The sequence below is a fragment of the Mauremys reevesii genome, linkage group 14 (genome assembly GCF_016161935.1).
Source record: "Mauremys reevesii isolate NIE-2019 linkage group 14, ASM1616193v1, whole genome shotgun sequence".
NCBI lineage: Eukaryota > Metazoa > Chordata > Testudines > Geoemydidae > Mauremys > Mauremys reevesii.
This window is the reverse complement of record NC_052636.1, coordinates 45,481,489-45,498,885: the sequence shown is the minus strand read 5'-3', so window position 1 is coordinate 45,498,885 and position 17,397 is coordinate 45,481,489. Positions and strand designations below refer to the sequence as shown.

The window sequence follows — 17,397 nt, the reverse complement described above, 5'->3', positions numbered from 1 at the left end:
GCTAATAAGTGATGGTCACATAAATACCACCCTATACCGGAAACATACTGAACGCTGTACTTACCTACATGTCTCCAGCTTTCACCCAGACCACATCACACAATCCATTGTCTACAGCCAAGCTCTAAGCTACAACCACATTTGCTCCAACCCTCAGACAGAGACAAACACCTACAAGATCTCTATCAAGCATTCTTACAACTACAGTACCCACCTGCTGAAGTGAAGAAGCAGATTGACAGAACCAGAAGAGTACCCAGAAGTCACCTACTATAGGACAGGCCCAACAAAGAAAGTAACAGAACCCCACTAGCCATCACCTTCAGCCCCAACTAAAACCTCTCAAGTGCATCATCAAGGATCTACAACCTATCCTGAAGGACAATCCTCACTCTCACAGATCTTGGGAGACAGGTCAGTCCTTGCTTACTGACAGCCCCCCAACCTGAAGCAAATATTTACCAGCAACCACACAACAAAAACACTAACCCAGGAACCTGTCCTTGCAACTAAGCCCATTGCCAACTCTGTCCACATATCTGTTCAGGGACACCATCATAGGACCTAATCACATCAGCCATGCCATCAGGGGCTCATTCACCTGCACATCTACCAATGTGATAAGTGCCATCATGTGCCAGCAATGCCTCTCTGCCATGTACATTGGCCAAACCAGAGAGTCTCTACATAAAAGAATAAATGGACGCAAATCAGACATCAAGAATTATAACATTAAAAAACAGCAAGAGAACACTTCAATCTCCCTGGTCACTGATTACAGACCTAAAAGTCGCAATATTACAACAAAAACCTTCAACAACAGACTCCCACGAGAGATGCTGAATTGGAATTAATTTGCAAACTGACACCGTTAAATTAGGCTTGAATAAAGACTGGGAGTGGGTGGGTCATTACACAAAGTAAAACTATTTCCCCATGTTTATTTGTCCCCCTACTGTTACTCACACCTTCTTGTCAACTGTTGGAAATGGGCCATCCTGATTGTCACTACAGGTTTTTTTCTCCTGCTGATAATAGCTCACCTTAACTGCTCACTCTCATTATAGTGTGGATGGCAACACCCATTTTTTCATGTTCTCTGTGTATATATATATCTTCCTGCTGTATTTTCCACTGTATGCATCTGATTAAGTGGATTTTAGCCCACGAAAGCTTATGCTCAAATAAGTTTGTTAGTCTCTAAGGTGCCACAAGTACTCCTCATTATTTTTGCAGATAAATTCATGGAGGTGAAGTCCATTAATGGATATTAGGCAGCCTGGGTAAGGAATGGTATCTCTAGCCTCTGTTTGTCAGAGGGTGGAGATGGATGGCAGGAGAGAGATCACTTGATCATTTCCGGTTAGGTTCACTCCCTCTGGGGCACCTGGCATTGGCCACTGTTGGCAGACAGGATATAGGGTTGGATGGACCTTGGTCTGACCCAGTCTGGCCATTCTTCTGTTCTTATGAAGGGAGGGGCAGAGCCCTGCAACAGAGTTTCTGTAGTGTAGTGGTTATCGCGTTTGCCTAACACGCAAAAGGTCCCTGGTTCAAAACCAGGCAGAAACATGATGGCTTAATTTTTCCCAGCTCCTAGTGGCCTGTCCCTGCTGTTGTAGGAGCAGCAGTGATTTCTATGCTCAATAGGTCTGTTATACTTCCCCGATTCCCATTTTTGTCTCCTCTCCTCTCTGAATGCCTGTGAAGTGGCTTTCCCCCTCTCCCTCCCGCTCCCTCCTGCAATGCTTGTGGGATGAAGGGGCTCGTTGAACAGCTGGAAGATCAGAAGAGCTCCTAGATAGACAAGGTGTCTGGGACTCTCATTAGGCAGCGATCACACACCCAGAGCATGGACACTGGCTGAGGTGGAGTGTGACCCACCAGATGCAGCCAAGTCATCTCTAGTCGCAGGCCATGAGGAGCAGGTCCTTAAAAGGGGAAGGGGCCCTGTGCTCAGGAGTCACTCACAAGCTTGTACCTCCAGTGAATGCCCTTGGCCCGGACCGCCTGGCCAGTGGTTCGCTGCATTGCAGTTCATTGTGCCTCAGGAAGACTTACCTTCATCGCACTGTCCATCATGGCGCTGGGGGACACTTACCTGGCAGAATCCTGTGCCTGCCTCTTGGCTTCCCAGGGATGGCTACTTGCAGCCCAGGAGAAGAAGGATGGTTCTGGTGAAAGGAAGACAAGCAAAGCTCTGGGAGGAAATTTGGGTGTGGGCTCTGCGCTGGGGGGTGGGGGTGGGGTGCAGGAGGGGTGGTGCAGCTCCCAAAGTGACCGGTACACACAACCCTCTGGCAGCAGCTCCTAGATGAGTGGGGCCAGGGGATCTCCATGTGCTGCTGTCTGCAGGCGCTGCCCCCAGAGCTCCCATTGGCTACAGTTCCTGGCCAATGGGAGCTGCAGAGTTGGTGCTCGGGGCAGGGGCAGCACGTGGAGACACTCCCCCCACCCCAGGGGATGCTGGGACATGCCAGCCACTTCTGGGAGCGGCACGGAGGGACGGAGGTAGAGTGGGCAGGGAGCCACCTTAGTGCTGCTGGCACATCTCTGCACACGCATTGGGGAGGGGAGCAGAGGGCCTCCATGTGCTGCCTGGGGTAGGGGCAGAGCACGGAGCTGCCTCCCCTCCCGGGTCTATTCCAGGAGTGGGTGGGTGGGGTCTTTTGGCGTTCAAGGTGCAGCAGGTCAGACTAGATGATCACACTGGTCCCTTCTGACCTTAAAGGCTCTGAGTCTAAAAGGGAGAGGGAAGTAAAGGAATTAAAAAAAAAGAAAAGAAATGAAGCATTGTAATACCAGGATGACTCCAACTGCTTATTATATAGTCCCACCCCTTTCTTCCTCCACTGGGTGTTTAATGACCTGTTGGGATTTGGGATACTGATTCTCTCACTCCATTGATAAACTGTTACAACATGACTGAAATTAAACCAATTCCCAGTGGAGGAATCATCATATCATTGCATTGGCTGAGAATCGAACCTAGGTCAACTGCTTGGAAGGTAGCTATGCTCACCACTATACCACCAATGCATCTGGTGAAAGTTTTTGATTTTTCACACTTGGTGATTGATCACCTTACTTCTCAGCATGAGGCGAATGTCTCTATGGTCTCTGCCATTCATGGTGGGGAGTTTCCCCACTGATAACAGTTCTTGCTGGGTCGGGGAGGGGAGAGAGAACAGGCGTTTATTCTGTTTCATTCCTCTCCATTTTCTGTTCCTCCCCTTCCCTTCCAGGGTCCTCCCTTCCATTTCAGACTGTGCAGTGACACCCTCCCTGCACCCAGGACTCTCGAGCCTCTGGAGCAGCACGATCCCATGAGATCCTCAGTGACCAAGGGTCTTTTCCAACTTCCAGAAGACCCAGCTTGAATCTAAAGGAAGCTCTGTTCCTTCCTGGGGATCCTCTCTCCCTTCATGGAGATCAAGAGCATGAAGCCTCTGCCTTGCCTCCTGGGTCTGAATTAATGTCCCATTTCCCACTATGTGCCTGAAAGAAACAAATGTTTCTAACCCAGGTGAGTGGCGTTAATTCAGCTGGAATCCTTCACCCACATTCCTTAGGAGATACAGACTCTCTGTGACACAGACTGACTGGGGTTCATCTCTGCATGTCCCCAATGGGGAAGGAAAGACACTGAGGGCGAAGGAAGAAGATGGACAGAAGGAGTCAAATGGGGCTAGACCAGAATAGGACATTTTCTGCCTGTTAAAATGTACTAGACTCTAATTGCTTAAAACAAAACAAAACCCCACCAGCTTCTGTTTGAACCATCAGCTTTCCACAGAGCAGCCAAAGTGGTGAAGCACAGACACACATAACCACCTACAGCCCAAGTTTGTCTAAGAAGCACCTATAGTGGCTCATGCAGGGGGAAATACAGCTGTGGGTGTGAGTTCAGGCCTCACCCAGAGTGTTGGTTTTCATTAGCCACGGAGCTTCCCCCACTTGCTTTGCCCAATTCACATGGAAAGTGCCATAGGAGGGTGATGAGAGTAAATTCTAAACTCTGAAATGCGGAGGTTGGCCCAGAGATTGGGATAAGGGGTTTGAAGAGAAAAAGCTCTAAGAGTATAAAACCAGACAGTCTACAGGGGCAGGTTCGGTACAACGCCTCAACAGGGAGCCATTTGGGGGGGTTCACTCCCTCTGTTAAATGTCCTGAGAGGTATTTGAAGATGAAGATAACACCATGGCTAACAGGTGACTGGCATGTCCTGGGTTAAAGAAAGGGACCTTGGTTAATAGTCTGAAGATTTGCGTTACCATCACTGTCTGACCCCCCTTCAGTGCGGAGCAGGTGTGTACGTTGCTGGGTGGAACGCACAGACTCCTGGAGAGCAGGGGCAGCTGTTTCCATGGCAGAGAGCCTGGCACTTAGGAGACTTTCTACACTTGCTGTTTTGAAGCAATTCAGTAAAATAACAGCGGAGCTACAATGTCTGGTCCAAAATTTCAGCCCCCCAGGTGCAAAAACGCTATTTTAGGATCTACATCGGAGGCTCCCGGCACTAGGACACCTGACCAGAGAGCTCAGTGGGGGCGTAACAACTGCTGACTCTGAGGGTCCCGGGCTAAATCCACTTGCAGGGGGAAGTGTTTTGATTTAATTGATGGATAATGAGCACCAGCTACCAGGGGAGAAGCCCTGAGAGTCGCTGCCACTCCAGCTGCTGCTAGGGCAGGGGGGAGCCCCAGGGGGCCAGCTGCTGCTCTGGCCACCCCAGAAGTGCTGCCAGAGGCCACCAAGCTGTGGCTGCTCCTGCTGCCCTCGGGACCACTGGTCAAGTGGTCCCCGGGGCAGCTGCTTTGGCCGCTACTTGGGCGGTCCCTGGAGCCAGTTGATTGAGTGGCCCTGGAGTCAGCCACTGTGCCCACTGCAGAAGTCACGGAGGTTGCAGGAAGTCACAGAATCCATCACTTCCACCACCTCCGTGACAGACACGGAGACAAACCCCTCCCTGCTGTGACTACAATTCCTGGAAGGAAAGAGAAGAACAGAAAGTGAAGAGAGAAGGAAAAAGAGAGATTCCCTGTCAACTCTCTCCCTGCTGCCTCCCCCCCTTGTATTCTGTAACCCCATCTCACTGGGTTCCCTGTGCTGGTGCCATGGGTGTGACACTAGAGTTCTGGGGATTTGGGGGGCTCTTCATTTCTCAACATTTCACACAAATTTGTCTTTTGGCTGAAATTTCTCCTGTGAGGCCTCTCAGTCAGAGCTGTACCCCACCCTGTTTGCGGTGGGGGGGGAAGAGGGGAGATGTAAATTGCAGAGCAGGCAGAGAAGTCGCCCATAAAGGGTCATATTGATCTGGTGACTGGTTCTGACCGGGGTCCCACGTCCTCTGACACAGGCTCATGTGCAGAACATGGGAGCTCTGGCTTGTCCTAAATGCTGTTGAGTGTGAGTTCCTGGAAAGGGCAGGGGAGAGGGAGCAAGAGGAGAAAGGCAGAGACATTGGAGACGAGGAATTGGGGGGCGAAGAAGGAGAGAACAGAGAGACAATAAATGATTGAAGCAGAACAGGTGTCCCAACTCCATCTTGCTCATCACAGGTGTTCAGAGAGACAGGTAGTTGCGGGTTTTCCAGTGTCAAGTCTGAACTTTGATTCTAACAATGTGCGTTGAAATATCAAGGGGATCTCCACATACCTGATCTCTTCCCCCCTCCCCTTTTTTAGTATTAATTTTTATTTTGACGTGTTTGGCTTAACCGTGATCGTCCCTTTCCCACCTGTATTGCAACTTGGGGTTTATGTTTATTTTGCCTCCCTTTGTTCATGTCATTATAATTGTAACAGCAAAGGAATCTGCAGGAGCAAAACTGACTCAAAACTTCATGCAGGAACATCCTACAAACAGCTCACACAGCTGGAATCATAACTCGCAAGGCCAGGGGATGGGAGATGCAGGTTTCCAAGGGTTCTGTCTTTCTCAGGTGACACATTCCAGCCCCTTGTGTGCCTCCATCCTGTATGACCTGCTGGACTTTGACACATTTATTGTCTCATTCTATAGATAATGTGATTGTAACACAATGTGACTGAAATTAAACCACTTCCAGCTGAGGAAACAACAGAAGAGAAAAGCCATTATTGCACTGGCTGGGAATCAAACCCAGATGAATTGCTTAGAAGACACCTACGCACACCACTATACCAATGCATCTGGCAGGAATAGTTTTCCTGCAGGCTCTGTGTGCTGGCAATGGGGTGACATATGACCATGGAGGTAGTGAGCAGGGTGGTTGCTCTGGAAGCCGCCTGACAGCTGGGAGCAGAGTTAGGATCCCAGAGTGACTGAAAGGGGGCAAAGGTGAAAACAGATCTCACTGGGAGCTGGCCCCACACCCGCCCCGCCCCGAGGAGGGGGGAACTGAAGCTCAACTTCAATCACAGAAAACTCTTCCCTGAGAAGGAAGGGGACAGCTTGTTTTAAAGACCAGGTTTGTGTTTGTTCCTGCTACATACGGAGGGGCTGGGTAGTGCTGATTCCAGCCCCCAGACTCTGGGAGGATAAGGAACAAATTCAGGCTGCCAGTGACCTGCAGGAGGGAGATGATCTTTTGACAGTGACGGGCGCCTCGTCCTAAAGGTCTTTGTCTGCCCCCTTCCAGTGACTGTTTGGTACAGGAATGCAGCCCCCACTCCTGGGTCTTTCCTGGGGAAATAATGTTTCTGTGCAAAACACCAAAGCTTTTAACAGAAAGGAAGAAAAGGAAATGGCCACATGATGGGACTAGGACATAAGGAATGAAACGCACATGGGCGGCGAGTTATATACCCACGTGGTGCCCGGGCACCAGCAATATTCAGAGCCCTGGGGCCCAGCTCCACCAAAGTTTGGGGCTGGGTCTCCTCTGGCCCCACCTGCCACCCCGTGCTTCCCCGAGTGTCCCCTGACCCCTTGCTGGCCCCATGCATGTCCCTGGGCCCCGGAGGAGCAGAGCGTCCCTGCCTCTTCCATGCAGCTCCATGCTGCCTCCCTGCAGCAACTGCTGCCACAGGGTCCTAGTGCCCCCCTTCCCACCTCACTGCCAGGGCAGACTGACTCTGAGCCTGCCCTTCCACCTCAGACCCTTCCCGTTTCCAGCGGGACCCTACACCTTCTCAGCCCCCCCCCCCTGCAGTCACCACTCCTGCCCCATGCTGGGCAAGGAGACAGCCCCATCCCCCACCCCAGGGAGGCGATAGTCAGGGGCAACCGCAGGGGAGGAGGTGCATGCCCACCCCCCGGCCCCCATCCTGGGGGAGGCGAGGGAGTTTCCTGGACCTGAGAAGGGCCCTAGGAGCACCTGCAGTGACAGTGGTGGGAGTGAGTGTGCTGCTGGGGGGGGGGGGGAATGCGGGGTTCCTCCCCCCGAGCTTGCTGCTGCCAGCAGGGAAAGGGCTGGGGGAGTCCTCCTTTCTGGCCCTTGTCCCGGAGCAGCCTGCCTGCACCCCAAACTCATCCCCAGCCCTGCCCCACCCCAGATCCCACACCCCCAGCCACAGCATTCACCCCACCACAACCACAACCCTCTGCCTGAGCCCTGAGCCCTCCCACACCCCAAACCTCCCATCCCCAGTCCCAGCCAGAGCCTTCATTCCCCACACACCCCAACCTCTGCCCCAGCCCTGAGCCCCTCCCACACCCCAAACCTCCCATCCCCAGTCCCAGCCAGAGCCTTCATTCCCCCGCCGACACCCCAACCCTCTGCCCCAGCCCTGAGCCTCTCCAACACCCCAAACCCCCCAGCCTCAGACACAGCCCTCACCCCACACCCCTACCCTCTGCTCTAGCACTGAGCCTCTCCCACACCCCAAACCCATCATTCCCAGCCCCAGCCAGAGCCCTCATCCCACTGCACCTAACCGTCTGCCCCAACCCTGAGCCCTCCTGCATCATGAACCCTCATCCCCAGCCCCACCACACAGCCATCACCCCACACCCCAACCCTCTGCCCTAGTCCTGAGCCCTCCCACACCCCAAACCTCTCATCCCCAGCCACACCCCAAACTCCCTCCCAGAACCTTGGGCAGGTGGGGGGCGGAGTTTGGGCAGGTTCTGGGCACCACCAAAATTTCTACAAACCTACCGCCCATGGAAACACAAGATGCTTCTCCCATGTGCATTGACTTTTAACCTTGTTAGTGGTGGTGTTGTATCCATGTTGGTCCCAGGGTCCTCTGAGCGCCGGGCATTAGAAACTTTCGGGAGAGTGGGCTAGATGAACTGGTCTGACTCAGTGTGGCTGTTCTGGTTTTCACATTGGTTTTTCTAACTCAGTTCCCAATTCTCTTCTAGAAAGGCCTCCAGGCTGCCTGCCTAGCCCAGCAAAAGTGGCAAGGAGAAAGCCCACACTGCTGCTCTTTCAGGTAGTTGAAGGCTGCTATGAACCCCCCCTCACCCAGTCAGTCCCCAGGCTGTAGCAGTGCATAGGATTCTTCCATCCTAAGTGCAGGACTCTGCACTTCTCCTTGTTGAACCTCCTCAGATTTCTTTTGGCCCAATCCTCCAATTTGTCTAGGTCGCTCTGGACCCAAACCCTGTCCTCCAGCGCTTGGATTCTTTACAAGGCCCCTTCCCCTTTTAAGGACCTGCTTCTCATGGCCTGCGACTAGAGATGACTTGGCTGCATCTGGTGGGTCACACTCCACCTCAGCCAGTGTCCATGCTCTGGGTGTGTGAGTGCTGCCTAATGAGAGTCCCAGACACCTTGTCTACCTGGGAGATCTTCTGCTCTTCAACCAGCCCCTTCATCCCACGAGCATTGCAGGATGGAGCGGGAGGGGGAGGGGGAAAGCCACTTCACAGGCATTCAGAGAGGGAGAGGAGACAAAAGCAGGAGGGAGGGGAAGGATAACAGACCTTTTGAGCACAGAAATCACTGCTGCTCCTACAACAGCAGGAACAGGGCACTAGGAGTTGAGAAAAGGAAGCCATCATGTTTCTGCCTGGCTTCAAACCAGGGACCTTTGGCATGTTAGGCAAACGTGATAACCACTACACTACAGAAACTCTATCACAGGACTCTGCCCCTCCCTTCATAAGAACATAAGATCCATCCAACCCCATATCCTATCTGCCAACAGTGGCCAATGCCAGGTGCCCCAGAGGGACTGAGCCTAACAGGTAATGATCAAGTGATCTCTCTCCTGCCATCCATCTCCATCCTCTGACAAACAGAGGCTAGGGACACCATTCCTTACCCATCCTGGCTAATAGCCATTAGTAGACTTAACCTCCATTAATTTATCTGCAAAAAGAACAAGGAGAACATGTGGCACCTTAGAGACTAACAAATGTATTTGAGCATAACTTTTGTGGGCTAAATCAGATGCATGCAGTTAAAAATACAGTAGGAAGATATATATACACACACAGAGAACGTGAAAAAAGTGGGTGTTGCCATACACACTATAATGAGAGTGATCAGTTAATGTGAGCTGTTATCAGCAGGAGAAAAAAACCTGGTGTTGGGAGGGGAACAGGAGAAAGGACAAAGGAAGCAAGAGACGAAGAGAAAAGAGGGATCAGACAGTGGATGGAGCAAGAGGTGAAACAAAAAGGACAAACCCTAATGTCCCCAGTGATTCTAAGGGACAAAATCCCAGGTGTGCAATAAAATTCTGCCTCCTTAAGCTTGTGTTTTCCATGCCTAGAATTCAACTGTCACCAGATGGATCAGACTGAACAGGTTTCAAACCTCAAGGAGGCTCTTACCTTCTAAACAGGGATGGCTGTTTTCTAGTAAAATCACTGAAAGGGAAGGAGGAAACTCGAAAGAGGTTCCTCCTGGCGCTCACATCCGTGAACCCGAATACTCCCTCAGTCCTCAGAGAGAGACCTGGAGAAGGAGACTTGCTGAAGCAAAGCCACAGGGGTCTCTGAGGTTTCCCTGGCCCCTCGCCCCTGTCCTGCCTGGCTGATGTCAGCATCTCTCTGTGAGGTCACCACCTCCCCACCGCCTTGGACCAATAGTCTCAGGTCCTGCAAAAGGCCTTTGTGATGTCACTGCCGCACCCCTCCCTTGCTGGGCCAATGTCCTGCCCCTGGCCAGGCACTTTGGAGGTTTGAGCTACTCCCTGTGGATCACCCCACTCAAGGAGCGTTCGTTCTAGGCAGCAAGCCGGCTAGACAGGGAAACATCAGACGCTGCTCCCAATGCTACACTCGTTTTTTCAGAAATTACTCGACTTTACGGCCAGAAGAGACCATTAGAGCATCTAATCTGACCCCCTGCATATCACAGGCCTCCTGTAGGACACAATAGCAGGTGAGGGTGGGGGCTGAGGAAGCGAGCGGGCAGGCAGTGGCGGGGGGGCAGGTGAGCCGGTGGCTGGCCCCAGCTCACATCCACTCCGCATCCTCCCCTGAATGCCCCGCCTCGCTTTCCCCCCTCCCCCTGCTAATCAGCTGTTTGCGCAGGAAGCCTTGGAGGGAAGAGAAGCCGTGTGGCGGCTTCGTGCTCAGGCCCAGCAAGGTGGAGAAGGAGACGGAGACGAGGTGAGCTGGGGCAGGGGGGCCGCCCGCACCGCAGCAGGTAACCCGGGGGGGGGGGGCACTGGGGAACCGCTCCCCACCCCAGCTCACCTACCTCCCCTCTGCCTCCCTGGGCCTGAGCACGAAGCCGCCATTTGCTTCTCAGCCCTCCCAGGCTTCCTGCGCGAACCGGCAGGGGCAGGGGTTCCAGGGGCCGTCAGGGGACAGGGAGAAGGGGTGGTTGGATGGGGCAAGGTTCCCAGGGGGGCCATCAGGAATGAGAGGAGGGGTTGGATGGGGCGGCATGGGGCAGTCAGGGGACAGGGAAGGAGGGTAGAGGGATGGGGTCCCGGAGGGGGCATCAAGGAACGTGGGGGGTTGGATGGGGCAGGAGTCCCAGGGGCAGGGTGGGCCACAACCCCCATGTGGGGTGAGGAGGGAACTAGTTGTTAAGATTTTGGCAGCTCATCACTCGCCACGGGGGTGGGAGGCTGAGGAGGCGAGCAGTGGTGGGGGTGAGTATGCGAGCCAGGGAGGGAACGGAGGTGAGCGGGGGTCTGAGGAGGCAAGCGGGCGGGCATTGGCGGGGGCAGGTGCGCTGGCGGTGGGGGAGGAGAGGTGAGGAGGCGAGTGGGCGGGCAGGCAGGTGAGCCGTGGGGGCTGAGGCGAGTGAGCCGGCAGCAGGGGAGGTTGAGGAGGTGAGCGGGGGCAAGGGGGCTGAGGAGGTGAATGGTGAGTCAGTGGCTGACCTGTTCTACTGATCTGGTCTGGCTCCCAGCCCTCTCCAAGGGTGCAGCTGTCTGGAGGTGCTGCCTTCCTCAGTCCCACCTCATTCACTCCACAGGGCAACTGATTACCAAGGGGGGGGGGAAAGATCTTATTCTATCTCTAACAAAAAGTCATTTTCCTTTTACCTTAATTATACTACCTTAGGGGCCCCCTATAACATATTAGCAAGGTTCATTACCCCTGTTTTGTCAGGGCGGTGCTGGGGAAGGAGGGTTTGTTTCCACGGGGCAGGCGGCACTTTGGGGGGGATTGTTTCGGAGGGGCTGGGCGGTGCTGGGGGGGGGGGTTCGGTGGGATTTTCAGCCCTCAGGTGTTTTCTTTGGAGTAATATTGCCCTTGCCGCTTTACGAGTTGTGCAGGCCTGGACTAAACCACAGCCTCGGGACTCAGCATTCAAGTATCCTGCAGTCTGAGCTTCGCATCTGATACATTCCCTCATTGGCTACCATTGTTTGCCCAGCATGGAAGTGCTTCTTGTCCAACAAGGCAGCCAGATTGGGACCCGTAGGTGCGGAAGGGTTGAGCTCAGATTGAAGTTTTTCCCACAGTCAGAGCACGTGTAGGGCATTTCTCCAGTGTGGATTTTCTGATGTCTAATAAGGTTTGAGCGCTGATTGAAGCATTTCCCGCACTCAGCGCACGGGTAGGGCATCTCTCCTGTGTGGATTCGCTGATGTGCGATAAGGCTTGAGCTTCGATTGAAGCTTTTCCCACACTCATGGCATGTGTAGCGTGTGTCTTCCAAGTTGACTCTCTCACGGGTAATAAGGTCTGAGTGGCTACTGAAGTTCTCCTCTGGCCTGTGCAGAGTCTCAAAGACTTTTGTTTTTTCTGGGACTGCACAACTCCCGGAATCGTTCCCTTTGGATCTTCCTGATAAAGTTCCATGTGGTTCTCCTTGCTCAGCATCTTCCTGCTGGAGTGTCTCCTCCTCATTCTGACTCACCATCCCATCACCTGATGGGAGACAGAGAGAATCCAGACACAGGTCACTCCCTGCACCTGAGAGAAAGGAAATATCAGAGAGAGGAATGGAAAAAGGGGGGAACAAACCAAAATATGTGCAGTGGAGATGAATCCTATCAGGAGCTGATTTTCCCCAAACCCTTCCCCAGAGGAGAGAGGAAGGGATCAGTTTTGATCCACATCTCACCAGAACACTCAGGGGAAAGTGAGATCGGGGAGGGACCTGCTGCCAGTTGTAAGTCAGAATAGGTGGGAAGCCATGAGTCACATCTGCCATAATGATTCCACATCTGCAGGGAACAATCTTGAACTTGGAGAGCTCACAAGGTCTTTGTAGGGCATCCCGAATGTTTCCTGCATTCACTGACAATTTTTTAGTTGGTTTAACCAATTCCCTACCTGTGGAGGCAGCTCTCAGGAGCACTTCTTTCTCAGAGCCCTGGAGGTCTGGGACCCACGGCTCTTCCCCTCGTTCCAGCTGCGAGATCACATCAGGTTTGGAAACTGGAAACCCTACTCAAGGCAAAGAAAATAAGGGAGGTCAGTGGAATTTGTGGGATACTTGTCACAAGGTATATTGTATGATTTTACTCCCCAGCTCATTTTTAAGCAGTAATATCCCAAGACCAGCTTCCTTGGCTCCAAGTGGCAGGAGAGTTATTATTATAAATCATATTCATTACCTTAGTGCCTAAGGACCAACTAACAGTGGGTCTCCGTTGTGCTAGGCACAGTACAAACCCAGAATAGTAGCTGGGCCATGCCCTGAAGAATTTACAATCTAAATAGACAAGCCAGACACAGAATGGGGGAAGGGGTAGAACCCACTGTTAGAATAGAGATATTCAGGCCTGTCTGTAAAGCCTATAGTTTAAGAACTTAGGGTATTTTTATCACTTAGCTAGTTACAGGGGTATAAAACAAAGAATCAAAATCTCAGTGTGCCTGTGTCTGGGCCTTCTCTCACTAGGATCGTCTGAGGCCTTGTTCTTAGGCTAAGGCCTTTGGCTCAGCAACAGGGGCAGCCATAAGCTGGGAAGCGAAGGGTCACATCCTCACATCCCAAACCAGTCACACTGAAATAAGGTGCTATTGGGCTGTTAGGAAGATGATCCTGTCCCGATAGTGCCCATCACCACCAGATAAAGAAACAGATCTTAAGATGGTTAAAGAAAACTTGGTTTGACAGCATCCTGTCCGGCAAGAAATCACTTCTCAATGGTTGTGAAACTCATTTCTGTATTGCTTTATATTTATGTCCCCCACTTTTCTATTGTAAATCAGTCTGGTTCTCTAATTGTTTCTCTCTGCTGTATAATTAATTTTGCTAGGTGTAAGTTAATTAGGTGGTGGGATATAATTGGTTAGATATTTATGTTACAATATGTTAGAATTGGTTAGTTACATTTCAGTAAAATGACTGGTTAAGGTATAGCTGAGAATATTACTATATAAATGGGGTCAAAAAGGACGGGGAAGGGAAACTGGAATCATGTTTGTTAAGGTGTGGGGGGGAAACAGGAACACAGGCAAGGCTCAGCTGCATCAGAGCTGGGAAGGGGGACATGGGATAAACGCTCTACGGCATCAGAGCTGGGAAGGGAACACTGGGGAACAGACTGTATCAATAGATCGAGATAAGCCCGACTGGTGTGAAGGGCTTCAGAATATGGTTGCTTGAAACTAACCCCAATAAACATGGCATTGTCTGCGCTTTGGACTTCTGGTCTGTTGCTGCTTCCTGTCTGCGTGACAAGAACCAGGGAAGTGGGAGGGTGAAGGCAAAACCTCTAACAAAACTGACATGACCTGATACCCAAGAGGTGAGCCTTAGAGGACGGTTTTAATACACACTGGAACTGATCAGGGATTCCCATGAGGACTGACAGGGAGCAATGGTAAATATGCATTTAGATCCTTTTCTTGTTTTGTATCTTTTCCCCATAAGGCTGAACCTCTGGCACTGTCATGGATCCATAGGATCTGTGCAATGCCCTGGCTTTTAAGCCGTCCTTGGGAGGTGCCCCTTGAGTGCACTAGACCCCCAGGGGTCCCACTCTTCCACAAGGACAGGCCACTTAGCTTCAACACCTGAGACTGAGCCTCTGGCTTCAACACTCCTACTTCAGGTCACATATGGGTTGGGGCAGCTATTGACATTATTGTAATCAGAGCAAAGCAGCAGATATGGTATAATGCCATCCTATTACCATAAGGAAGTGGATAAATTACCTCTCCTAGTGACCATTTTTTCATTTTGTCAGGTCCCCGAGACAGTGTAAACTGAAGCAGGGCCTCCCTTCTGACGGGCTGCCTTGCCCCTCGATCTTTGTTTCCATTGGTGTCATAACTTGTAAGTCCGCACTGCAAGCCCCTCTTTACTATACTTCTCTTAGTCTAACTGTTATGTGGCTTGATCCTTGCCTATGATTTCAGTTATAACTGTCTGTATTAAATCAAGTTTCTGTGTGTTTCACCAAATTTCATCTTCTCAATTAACTTTGCGTAGCCATGTACAAGGGCGAGCTGTACAATACGTAATCTTATAGGTGTAAAATGGCTTTTGTTTTCGCTGTTGCTCGGCCTCCTGTTTCCTCCTCAGGCTCTCCAGCCGCTGCTCCTTCTCCTGCAATGGATGGGAAGCTCAGATTATCCCCATCTGCTGGGGCTCCTTTCTGGTGCAGTCTGGGTGGCCCTAGGCAGCCAGAAACACACCAGGGCACTTGCAACCAGAGCCAATACCAACCTCCCTGGAAGAGGGCACAAAGGGCCCCAGTACCACAGTGGCTCAGCAAGGTGGTCAGCCCCGCTGCAATGGGAGAGACAAAGCAGCAGTGCTAATTCAGCCACCCCATTTTCTAGGGGCAGGAGAGGAACTGTGGGGCACTTCTTGTGTGTCAGAAGCATTACCCCAAGATGAGTATGTTATTGCATAGGGTGCATTTGGGCAAGCAACACTGTCTGCCATTTCTATGCTGCATTCACCACAGAAGTTCGACTGTCAAGAGCCAGCAGCAGTGCTAGACTTCAGCATGAGATAAGGGAACAGGTGATGTCCTAGGTAATCCTCTGCCCACATCACACCCCAAGATCCCCCATGGCCCCTACTTTCCACCCAAAGGGCCTCTCAAAGGTTTGAATTGTGGCCTCCCTGCTTCTTGTTGAGGCAGACTAGAACGGGCTCCCAATTACAGCAGTGAGCCCCCGACAGCACATGAATCAATCAGCGGAGAGCACTCAGTTCCCCTCGCACACATCCCATGTGACCCAGGCGGAATGTGCTGCCAGGATGAGGGAACTAGAGGCCACTGGCCAGGCTGTCCCTAGGGGGGTGCAGGGCCCAGGACAAATCAGCCTCCTCCCAGGTTGCCTCCTCACCCCCCCCCCCCCATATTCATCCCCGTTGCTCACCTCCCTGCTCAGTCTCCTCACCATCCGTCCGACACCCCTCCCCCCGCTCATCCTTGCCATTCGCTCGCCCGCCTGCCCCCTCCTCCCTCTCCCGCCCCCCTGACACTGCTCTCCCGGCTGCGCACCCGCCCACCTGCTCGGCCCCTGCTGTCTGCCCCCCTGTTCGCCTGTCTCCTCACCCCCCCGCCCCAGCACACTCCGACCTACCCCCGGTTCTAGATCAACCCGCCTAGCGCCGGGCCGGCTCCCCACTCCCCCAGCCGGCTCCTACCTCGCGGATCTCCTGCAGCCAGAGCAGGTCGATGGCGTCCGCCTGCTGGAGGAACTCGGCCAGTTGGCGGTTACAGGCCGTGGGCAGGTGCGCGGGGCCTGACACCGCCTCCACGGCTCTGTCCGCCCGCGCGCGCTCCCAGGCCCGGCCCAGGGCAGGAACCTGCCTTGTCCTGGGGCGCAGTGCGCGCCGCTCCCCGCCTCCATGTTCAAATCTAACCGTCAGCCGACACGCGTGTCGTCACACCCCCCCTGCCCAATCACAGAGCGTCCCACGAGGTACGCAGCCCGCCTCCGAGAGACCAGCACAGGCCTCTCTAGCCACTAGAGTCTATGGTGCGGAGCCCGCTGGTCAGTAGCGGGGGGCGGGATCCTAGGATAATCACCCCCTCCCAGCCGTGACGGACAGAGGTGGAAGCCAATGAACATGACGCTCCGGCAGGGCGCTGCGGTGGTGCGATCTCGGATGACCTCGATGGGCACAGGGCGCGGCGCGTGCCGGAGAGTGAGCGGCTCGCTTGACACGTCCGGAGGCTCGGGTGGTGCTTGCCGCTCTAGCCGCCCTCTCTGTGGTCTGGAGGGTCTGTGCCGGGAATGCTGCCCGGGCTGGGGGACGGTTAGTACTTGCGGGGGAGGGGCGCCATTCCCCGGCCTGTGCGCGCGCTGTGCTGCTGGGGCTCTGCGCCCCGCCCCCCCAGTGACTGAGGCAGTGGGGGGGCAGGATGCCTGGGTCCTTTTTTTTTCCTGAGCTGGGTGCTGGAGCTGCTGGATCCTGCCCCCAGGCCCGGGCTGGGGAGCCCTGAGAGCCTGGGCCTAGCCCAGGGCCTGGCACGGGGGGGGGGGGTGGTGCCCTGTGCCTCCAGTGTGGGCTGAGACAATGTCTCATTACCCCCCTGTGGGGAGTAGCTGGGGGTAAGTGCGGGTGGCTGTGACATCCCAGGTGAACGGTGCTGCAGGCAGGTGCTAATGAACACCTGCTCCCCCCTCATTGTTCTCGTCCTTCTCTCTTACGGAGCACTTCTTCCTAGGGGATTTTCTCCTTGGTGTTGTTTTGGGCTTCAGCTCAGGTTCAGCACTTTAGTTGCTGTTCAAAAAACAGAACAGCAGAGAAGGACTTTATTTCCTTGCCTGAACATGATGCTGTTCAACCCTTAGCAGCAGCATGTTATTCATTACAGTGGGGACAAGGCCAAGTGATGCCATAAGGCCACGGTAATAGAGGTAATAGGTAATAATTGGAGATATACCAATCTCCTAGAACTGGAAGGGACCTTGAAATGTCATCAAGTCCAGCCCCCTGCCTTCACTAGCAGGACCAATTTTTGCCCCCTGGCACATTTCCACCCTGCTGCCCCCCCCGCCGAGCAATCAACCCCCCAACTCTGCCCCCTGACGCATTTCCACCCCTACTGCCCCCCAGCACCCTGTGCCCAGCCCCTCTCACCTGCTTCCTCTGTATGGCCAGGATCTCTTCGGCTCCACTGGGC

General features: G+C 53.3%; 1 non-coding gene across 1 annotated transcript; it reads left to right on the top strand.

Annotated features, from left to right (window-relative positions):
* The first annotated feature begins 1,499 nt into the window (after positions 1-1,499).
* On the top strand, positions 1,500-1,572 carry TRNAV-AAC. The gene has a single exon. It is a non-coding gene; the product is annotated as a tRNA-Val (tRNA).
* The last annotated feature ends 15,825 nt before the right edge of the window (positions 1,573-17,397 follow it).